This window comes from Xenopus laevis, chromosome 9_10S (genome assembly GCF_017654675.1).
Source record: "Xenopus laevis strain J_2021 chromosome 9_10S, Xenopus_laevis_v10.1, whole genome shotgun sequence".
In the NCBI taxonomy this organism is placed as follows: Eukaryota; Metazoa; Chordata; class Amphibia; order Anura; family Pipidae; genus Xenopus; species Xenopus laevis.
Genome location: NC_054388.1, coordinates 85,048,100 through 85,058,365, shown reverse-complemented (window position 1 = coordinate 85,058,365; position 10,266 = coordinate 85,048,100).

The following is a 10,266-nucleotide window of genomic DNA, read 5'->3' as shown; positions in this document are numbered from 1 at the left end:
ATTAACTGCATGGGGGTGTAGTGACACAGTGTTTAAATTGCTGGACTCCACTCACACCTCCACTTGGGAAAACGGACTTTACTGATTGGACTGTATGACTTTCTTAGCAGCTTCAAAGTACACAAAGTTTAAAATATGGGTTTAAATGAGTATATCTAATTAATTAAGTAATTACTCAGCAAGTCCAGTTGCTCTAGAATTCCTTATACTAGATACATCATGACCTGGATGAATGAAAATCTTCATAGTCATATTGTTTAAATGAGTAAAACATTCAAAGAAGAAAATATCTGTAAATTGAAAGATCCTAGTCTAAGTCTATAATGTGCCTGATTAATCCTGAAGATATGTCTCTACTCCTACCTATTGTGCTATTTCTCACTAGCCACTGGGGTTATGAGGTTCCTTGTGAGCACTAGCTACTATGCTCATGACTTGTAGGTAGTCTGTTTAATTCTATTTGAACTTGAATATGCTCCTACCTTAATATTTGCACCTAATCCCTCCTCTACCTGGCCTCACTAGTATAAAAGAGCTCTAGTGTATTTTTAAGATTTATTAACACATTTATTACCAATGTCAAATGCACCATATTTCTGTAGCGCCTCCTTACCCTAGTTATAGCATTTCCTCCTTTTTTCTGCCTTCTCTTGGATAACATTCCTTTTAAATCTAGACAGTACAGATGAGAAAAGTACAAATCAAAATTAATTAATGTTTGCCTGTGAATCAATAAACTGTAAAAAGACAAATAAAACCGCATTATTTGCAGACTGTAAGCTGCCGGTGACATTTATAAGATGCTCAGTATTATCCTAAAATTGACTCATAATTTAATTCAACTTAATTACCTGCCATGCTCATTTCCCCTGCAAGAAGCCAATCATATTCATCACCCTGCCATAGAAAGGGACAGTGTATGTGTACATAAATTTTGAAATAAATTACTTATCATTTATTATACAGTATATATATATATATATATGTATATAAGATTTATTTTAATGGAAGTAAAAGTATTATTTGCTCCCCAACAACAAGATTATATTTTGGAGAAGAATGGGCAGAAGTGCATCATTTTGCCTGCCATATGCTTTCTACTGGGAGGAGACAGCGCCATGGCATTCCCCTTTATAATGGGCAATACATATAATTAATCAGGTGCAAATGATTAGAACATTGTTAACGAGGCTCTTGGAAGAACCCTTAGTATTTAAACCTTAAAAATGATAGGGGTAATATAGTGAATAAAGTACCCCCTATTGTAAAATACAAGGATATTATAAGTAACAGAGGAGTTCCATGACCATATAAAAACACGAGGCCGAAGACCACTGCTCTTATACAAGTCATGGAACTCCGAGGTTACTTCTAATATCCTCATATTTTACAACAGGGGGTTTTAGTGAGTCATGTGACAGAACTGACATCACTACTCACTGTTTATAACTGATTACATCACTACCCACCATTTATAAGGATATAATTTACAATATATTCATAGCTTTTGTGTATTATATACACACACACACACACACACACACACACACATACTGCAATATATGGAGAAACAATCCCTGTTTTGTTTAAAGGGTAAGACATTTTTCAGTAGCAGTATGCACAAAATGTCTCTGTCTTAAATATATTGATAATGGGTTGAGTGCAGAGGACCTCTGCAGAGGACCTGGTTTTAAAAATTAGTGGTGAGCACAACTTTCCTTTGTTTGTGAAATTTCCCCTCGCAGGGGGAAGGTAACCGAAGAAACAGCAGTTCAACAGAAATATCCAGCCTCCTGGCTAACACAAAATAAATGTTTTTCTTTCTCTCCTGAAGCTTAGCACTCCAGCAGTTTGTCTCACACACAGTCAGCCCTGCTGTTCAGCATCAGGTGTACTAAATAGGCCTAGGGCCTCTTGAAAACCTGGCCTACGGATTTGGGAATCCACCCCACCTTACTCTTGCGGATTCCCAGTAAGACCAGTCCCGGATCATCAATTACAAAAACCATGCAGAGAGACATACTTGTTTTTATGATATGGGCCCATTTACTAACAATCAAATTGCTATTTTTTTCACAAATCTTTAAAAATTTGTGGTTTTTCTATATTTCTAAAAAGCTCTAAAAAATTTGAAATGTATTAAGTGTAAAAACAACAAAAACCTCTAATGCAAAAATGCCCCAAGTAAAAGTTGTCGAAGTCCTATAGAAGTCAATGGGAGCTGCACTGATCTTATTTGGACTGCTTTTAATAAATTCAGAATTTTAGAGGTTTTCGAATTCTTTTTCGTTTGGAATTGTCTGAAAAACATGTATTTATACAGATTTTAGAGTTATTTGTATTTTTAGCGCATCTGTCAGCACTTTTTTTGATCATGCTATTTATATTCGGATCTTTTAATGAATTCTATAAACCGATAAAACCACTAAACTGATAATGTTAATATATAAGCCTCTATTTATATGAAACATGAAAGCCTATTTATCTTTTATGTATGTTTATATTGGTCAAGATAACAAACATTTGAAGTAGAAAAACAAGAAACATTTGTGGTGAAACAAAAATATCACACATTTTGGATCTCTTGGGAAGAAATGTATAATTTTGAGAATATAATATAATTGTATTCTCACTGCTGCATAATGTAATATGCAAGTAAATATCTTAAAATTTGTTATAGAAAACATTATTTTTTCAACATTCCCTAGCCAATGTGCCTGAAATTGCCTCCTGGTAATATAATGTCATAATCTAATAAACGGTAGCTAGATATCAAAATATATATCTGTGGGTGATTTGGTATTCCTTATACAGACAGTCCTCGGGTTACGTATGACATAGAGTCTGTCAATTTGTTCTTAAGTTGAATTTGTATGTAAGTTGAAACATTTACATGTACTTATTAAATGCTACAAGACTAATGTTTGTCTTCACATAGTTTTTTCATCTGTTTGTAAGTACAAGTTGTGTGCAAGTTGGGAGTATGTAACTCAAGGACTCCCTGTATATATACACAGGGGCGGACTGGTGGGCCCGGGGGCCCACCGGGACTGCTGTGCAGGGCCCCCGCTACCTACTGTTAGGCGAAGCACCGCTCTGCATACTCGCCCAGGCGGCACATTGCGCATGCGCAAAGATCACTAGGTGCGCATGCACTAACGGCGCTGCGATGCACCGAAAAAAATTTCTGTTTGGGAGAGGGGGTCTGGCCCGGCGGGGGGCCCACTATTGTCGGGCCCACCGGGTATTTTCCTGGTGTTCCGCCGGGCCAGTCCGACACTGTATATACATATAGAGAGAGAGAGAGAGAGGTCTGGTGGATAAAAAAATTGAACTCTTTACATCCACACGGACTAAACAAAGATTATAATTTGTATTTATTTTTGTACTTAGGGATATTCAATTTTGTCATTTGTTAAATATGGTATTGTTATATTGGTACAATGTTATAAGCATTTAACTGTTTATTCTAAACAGCATATGTATAGGGTGTATCGAAAGAATCAATAGGTCCCTTCCTTTGATGGACTTTAGAAATCTGTATGGACTGTGTGGATTTTAGACACCATTGGTCACATGGCTTGAGAAAGCGCCAAACTTGGCTCGAAACCTCTCTATTTAAATGTGCACATAATATGGTGATAGATACGCTTTTTTAATAGAATTCTTTTGCATTAAGTTGCGAGTGCTGTCTATTTCTTTGTACTAAGTATTGAGGAATTGCCGGAAACCTCACCTTAGACTTGAAAGACTTGTCCTTGAGCCATGATAGGAACCTTGGTGTCTGTTCTGGGTTTTGGGAAACCACTCTTTTGAGTGTGGCTCATTAGTAAAAAAAAGGTTGGGGAACCTTGATCTATAGGGATGCTTTTTATATTTATATATATATATATATATATATATATATATATAATAGTTTAAGAAGGACCCGCACTCCAGTCTTTGTAGTGAAGAATCAGTGTTTATTCAAACTTGATGCACAAAATATAAAAAGCATCCCTATAGATCAAGGTTCCCCAACCTTTTTTTTACTTTTTTTACAAAGCATAATCGTAGGACAGGCCAGGGTAAAAACCAATCAGACAGTGTAGTAGGGAACCAGGAACCAGAAGCCTGGTCAAGGACACAGGTCAGTAACAAGCTAAGGTCAGTACAGGCAGCGAATCAGCAAGTCAGGGACAAGCAAGGGTCAAAAACAATGAAACCATACCAGAAGCGTTCTCTGGAACTACAGTATGTACAATAAACCTATGGTGGGCAACGAGTAGTTGGCCATGGCCCTTTTAATTATCAACCATGATGACGTCGGATGCAGTGAGCTGAATGTAAAAAGAGTAGAAAGCTTGTGAGTGAGGTTTAGTGAGTAACATACTTATTACTTTATAACATTATAAGAGTATTAGACAGACTGATATTACTTGCAAGAGCAGTTCTGTGCTCAACATAGGACACATAGTGGCTTATTTATTAATGGTCAGTTGTTTTAGAGGTTTTTGAAACCACAACTAAAATCACATTCTCTAAAACCGATTGTCATTGATTTTTATAAAAATATCTGAATATGAAAAGTATGAACAAAAAAAGTGTTGAACGATCAGAAAAAAATCTGTATTTCACAAAAGCTCTAAAAATGTTAGTTTTTCTGACAATTCGTAGCAAAAAAAAATTCAAAAACCTCTAATATTCTGTTAGTTAGTTTAAAAATAGTCCAATAGGTTTAGTTCTCCTAGTTCTTCTACGGCACCTCAACAACTTTTACTTGGCAAAATTTAGCTTGAAAGGCTTTTCATGGTTTTTTCACTTGATCTCAAATCTGTAGAGCTTTTTAGAAAATAGGAAAACCACAAATTCCCTTTAGGAACTCCATGTCAGTAGCCCCTCCCCCTGCTCCCATCAGAAGGACCCTCCCCAAGTCTGTAAAGACCGGCCACACTCTCTTCTCATCGGAAGTAAATGGTTTTCTTTTAACCTTGGGAAAGCATAGGCCAGCCCATAAGGCGTCTTAGGGACAGGGGTTTTTGGTCCATGGGACCTTTCGTTCACCAGCACTCGGCCTCATATCTTGGAGTCTTCTGTGCTTCAGCTTCTGGATCAGATAAGGCACTGGTATGCAATGTTTGCTACTCCTGGTCTGCCTGTGTTTCAGTGCTTGTCCCCCCATCCAGTGTGCCCACCTGACCTGCCCAAAAGGCGTCCAGTGGCAGTGGTGTATGTGGCCCCTACACACCCTTTATTTTTATGGATGGGCGAGGGAGGTGGCATTTAGAGGGTTAGCCAGTTATTAGGCATAATTAGTTAGGGGCCTGAGCCTTACTGCCTCCTGTTTATATATATATATATATATATATATATATATATATATATATATATATATATATATATATATATATATATATATGTGTGTGTGTGTGTGTATGGGCCATTTGCACATATGTGCATGGGGGTGTGGATGATTTTACAGGTTCTGATAGAAACAGTAATAAGGCAAGAAAGCACGCAACTGTCTTTTCTTGGCTGAAATAACCCTATATGCATTGTGCCCAGGCCCAGACTGGCAATCTGTGGATTCTGGCTAATGCCAGAGGAGCTGCCTTAAGATGCTATAGAAAGTCACTATTTAGTGGGCTGGTTGGGAGCTGGTGTAGCTAGATGTTACCGGGCCCCACAGCAAATTGATTTTAGGGCCCCCAGCATGTCCAGAGTTTCACCTGTTTTTCTAATACATGTTGAAATTCAAAAAAAAAAATCAGCATTATTTTGGCCTAATGGGGCCCCTATGCCTCCTGGGCCCCCTACAGCTACAGGGTCTGATTCCTCAGTAGTTATGCCCATGTCTGTACTTGGAAGTCCAGACCTGATTGTGCCCTTCGCTGGATAGCTCCTCAGTCCCCCCTAAGAGCTGTAGGCGGTGACTGCCACACAGAATTATGCATTGGCGCATACTACTAATAAACTTACTGTCATGACACACACATCACACCCCTCTGAGATGACCTTTGTTCAGTCACTAGGGTTACATAACTATAAGTTTAATTAAATCTTACCCATGTATTGCCAAGTTATAAAATATGATGGGTACAGGCTGAACATTGCTGTTTTAGTCATACTGCCGGCAAAGCAGAACATCACTGTGACCCAAGAGCCAGGTTTCCGCTCTTTGTCTAGAAGACAGACTTAGAGTCAGTTTGTCAATTTGTTCAGTCTCCTAGTCATGGGGTATCCATGTTTCGGGGCTAGCTGTACTACATACCAGATGGGTACTGATTTAGACTGCAAATGATGGAAGCATCTAGTGAGTGTTGATTCTTCCCTCTCCTTATGTCTGTGTCCTCCTGAACCACCAGTATTGAATCTGCATCCCTTACGGTTACATACCTATGGGTTCTACCCATTCTATTGCCTCACAGCATAATGTCTTAAAGACTGTCTTAAAGATTATCTCAGTCTTGCGGTGTGTGCACTTCTCCTACTTCTATTTCATTGGTGCATAATTGGGGAAATTAAGTCATCTGTACCGAAATTGTCCCAATGCAGTATGTATAGTTCACTTACCCAGTGTGCATAGTTCACCTGACCGGTAGGTCTAGTTCACCATTCCCGGTAGGATGATTCACCATTCCCGGTAGGATGGTTTATCTTTCCTGGTAGGTCTGGTTCACCTTTCCTATTAGGTCTAGTTTACTGGACCTAGTATCTGACCCAGCAGGTTTCGGTCCTCCGACCAGGAGGTTTATTCATCTAACACAGTCTAGTCTGGTGGATTGGAAGGCTTCTGATGCTTACTCGAACATCCTTATGATCAGTCCAGTCCTAAGTACCTGAGCAATTGATGCCTATGCACATCCTCTGCACGCCCAATGGTGGACAGCCGGGTACCTCTAATGTAAGAGGATTCAGCTACCTCTAATATAGTCAATGTGAGGAACACACTGACACATAAGGCATATGGCCGCAGTGCTAACCCCTGCCTCATTATCATGCATCATAACAAGATGTACTGGATTCCCTCTTTCCTATATATAAAAACACTTGCCTAGGTCCCTTTCCACTTAGGCCCCTGCACTTGGTGGGTGCCATAGCCCCACTCTGTTTACCAACAATCGAATTTTTCCACAAATCATGAAAAAATCCTGTACAAACTCCATGTCAGTACTTACCGGGTTAGCCCCTTCCCCCTGCTCCCATCAGAAGGACCCTCCCCAAGTCTTTAAATACCAGCCACACCCACCTACCGGGTGGCTTTGTAACAAGCTTCTAAATCACTTGAAAAAGGGCGGGCTGTACTGACATGGAGTTTGTACAGGAAAGGAAGATCACGGTAAGTATGTTACAATCTTCCCTATTCCCTTTACGAACTCCATGTCATTACTTACTGGGACGTAGCAAGCTAGTATTTTCCCAGTGGGAGGGTAATAGGCTCTTAACAAGAGCCCAGTCATGCAACTTCTATAAGTGAATGTTAAGATTCCAGATAAAAACTCCAGAATAAGTTACAGGGATAAGAATAGTCTTATAGTATAGGCTCTATACCCCAAAGAAAGAGACGTTAGCCCATCGTCAGTGTGAGGAAAAGGTGATTTCCATAACAGCTTGACTCTTCCAGAAGAAAAAGAGAGAGAGGGATAAGACCTCCCTTCACCTGGCAAACTTAACAGATTGAAATACTTACTCTCCTACTCACCAGAAAGCATCCATCACATGTATGCTTAGTTTCAGTGCAGATTTGTAAGGCACCTGTAAAGGAACATGTGTACATGCTGTATTGCAAGTTGGCTTGATAGCATCCCCTCCCTTTCCCCCTAGCAGCCAAACCACAAAACAATGGGAAGGTAACGAGATAGCAGCTCCATAACACAAGATACAGTAACAGCTGCCTGGTAGATCTAAGAACAGCACTCAATAGTAAAATCCAGGTCCTACTGCGACACATTCAGTTACATTGAGTAGGAGAAACAACAGCCTGCCAGAAATCAGTACCATCCTAAAGTGCTGGCTCTTTCTGAAAGCACATGACCAGGCAAAATGACCTGAGATGGTGCCTACACACCAATATTACAATCAGAGCAGATATCAGCAGCACACCGTGGATATGAACAAACGTGTAGTTTATTGCATCAAATCATTTTAAACAGGGCAACGTTTCGGGCCGCCCGGGCCCTTTATCAAGCCTTGATAAAGGGCCCGGGCGGCCCGAAACGTTGCCCTGTTTAAAATGATTTGATGCAATAAACTACACGTTTGTTCATATCCACGGTGTGCTGCTGATATCTGCTCTGATTGGATAATTTGGCCCTGTAACAGGCGTGGGTCCTTCAGTACAGCACCTGGTACCGCAAAGGTATGTGTTCAAGGTCTTAAGCTCTCCACCTCAGTTTCTACACACCAATATTACAACTTAAAAAAATAAACTTTTAAGCTGGTTCAGGTTTTAAATTTTATATTATAGAGTGAATTATTTGCAGAGTAAACAGTGTAATTTAGAAATAAAAAATACATCATAAAAATCATGACAGAATCCCTTTAATGAATGGGGGTTTTCCTACAACTGACTGTGCCAACACAACTGCTGACTCCTAGCATGTGTCTATTTCTTTATTTATAAGGCACCACAGATGCACGCAGTGCTTTACAAGGTGCAAACATAAACAGAAGTATGGTTATTGTAAATTAGACAGTACAGACATGCTTATGTGCTAGAAATTTCAATACACAGTTTGGATGAGTTTTCCTGGCCCGAAGAGCTTCCAATATGAAAACTATAATAAAATAAAGAAGCAGCTGTTTTCTGCCAAGCTAATAACACTTAAGGGCATCAGGATGTACTGATAGTGTAGCAGCAAGTACCAAACTGACATACAAAACATATCCCTGAATAGGGGATCTTTTGATTCTTTTTCTATTTCGATAAAAGTGAAACCAGATGCTTTCCAGATATTTGTCAAGGCAGGAAAAGAAAGACTTGTGCTTCCCTTGAAATGCAATTGTCTGTTACACAGAATGGAAATATTTATATGCACTGGGAATTATTCCTTGTTATGTATAATGGAAAGTGAAGACTAATTGGTTCCTGTGCATGTATTAATGATGAGCCTGGTTACAATTTTATAGAGTTGCTTAATTTGAAAAGCACAATCCAATATCCCATAAAATAATCAGATATTACGTAGGGAGGACAGCACCCTAGATTTGCCATTTTTCCCCAAAACACACCTATATTCTTATGTGATCACATTCTTCACTGAGTATGCACCCCCCTCTGGATACATTTCTTTGGTTACTGTTTTACCACTTATGTCTATTCTTTTCTGTCTAACTACTATTGGTGTCCTATTTTCCTTATTGTTGAAAACAATAATTGTAATCTGTATCTTTGCATTATTGAGGTTGCTTTTTTATGTGCAACACATACTTTCTGTAAGAGTTCTCATGGAAAATAGGAAAAGCGGCTGTATTTTGATTTTCTTCTGTTTCTTTTTCTTTGTAAAACAAAATAAAAATATTTTTAAAAAGAAAAAAAAAAATATTTAATTGAAGGAAAACCATAATGAAATAGTTAAAAGCCAAATATGTGTTATTTTAAATCCATAACCTTCACGCCATATAGGCGTTCTTTAATATTTATTAAAATAGTTCCCCCAATCTGGAAAGCACTGTAATAAATAATGAAAGCGCAGAAGCATGTCCTATGCTTAAAGGAAAACTATACCCCAAACAATGTAGGTCTCTGTAAAATTGTATTGTATAAAACAGCTTATATGTAAAACTCTGTTTAATGTAAATAAACCATTGTCATAATAATATTAAAAAAAATAAAATAATCAGATATTCCATAATAACATATGAATATATAGTATTTATTTTCTAAAGGTTTTCTGAACTGTATATCAATGAATGCATTATAGTGTGGAACAGATAAAATTACTTGAATACATATCTTTTTTGTATAGTACTAATAAATGTAACAAAAGACCTTATTCTCAAGCATATTTGGCCTCTTCCCTGTAGAGGTTCCCATCATTATTTTGTACATGAGATTAAAAGAAATTAAGAGGCTGGTCAAAGATCAAATTAAGTTGACCTATGAATTTATTATTAATATATATATACTACTGCACACTTTAACCCCAGCACTCCAATATATAGCCCCCTTGGAAAACCTATTTTTGCACAGCCAATCTGTAACTCTAGCAAAAAAGACACTTTTAGTTACAAAGTTTGTACAAAGTATGCATAAGCTGCTGCACCCCTTCAAGACTTCAAGTGTTA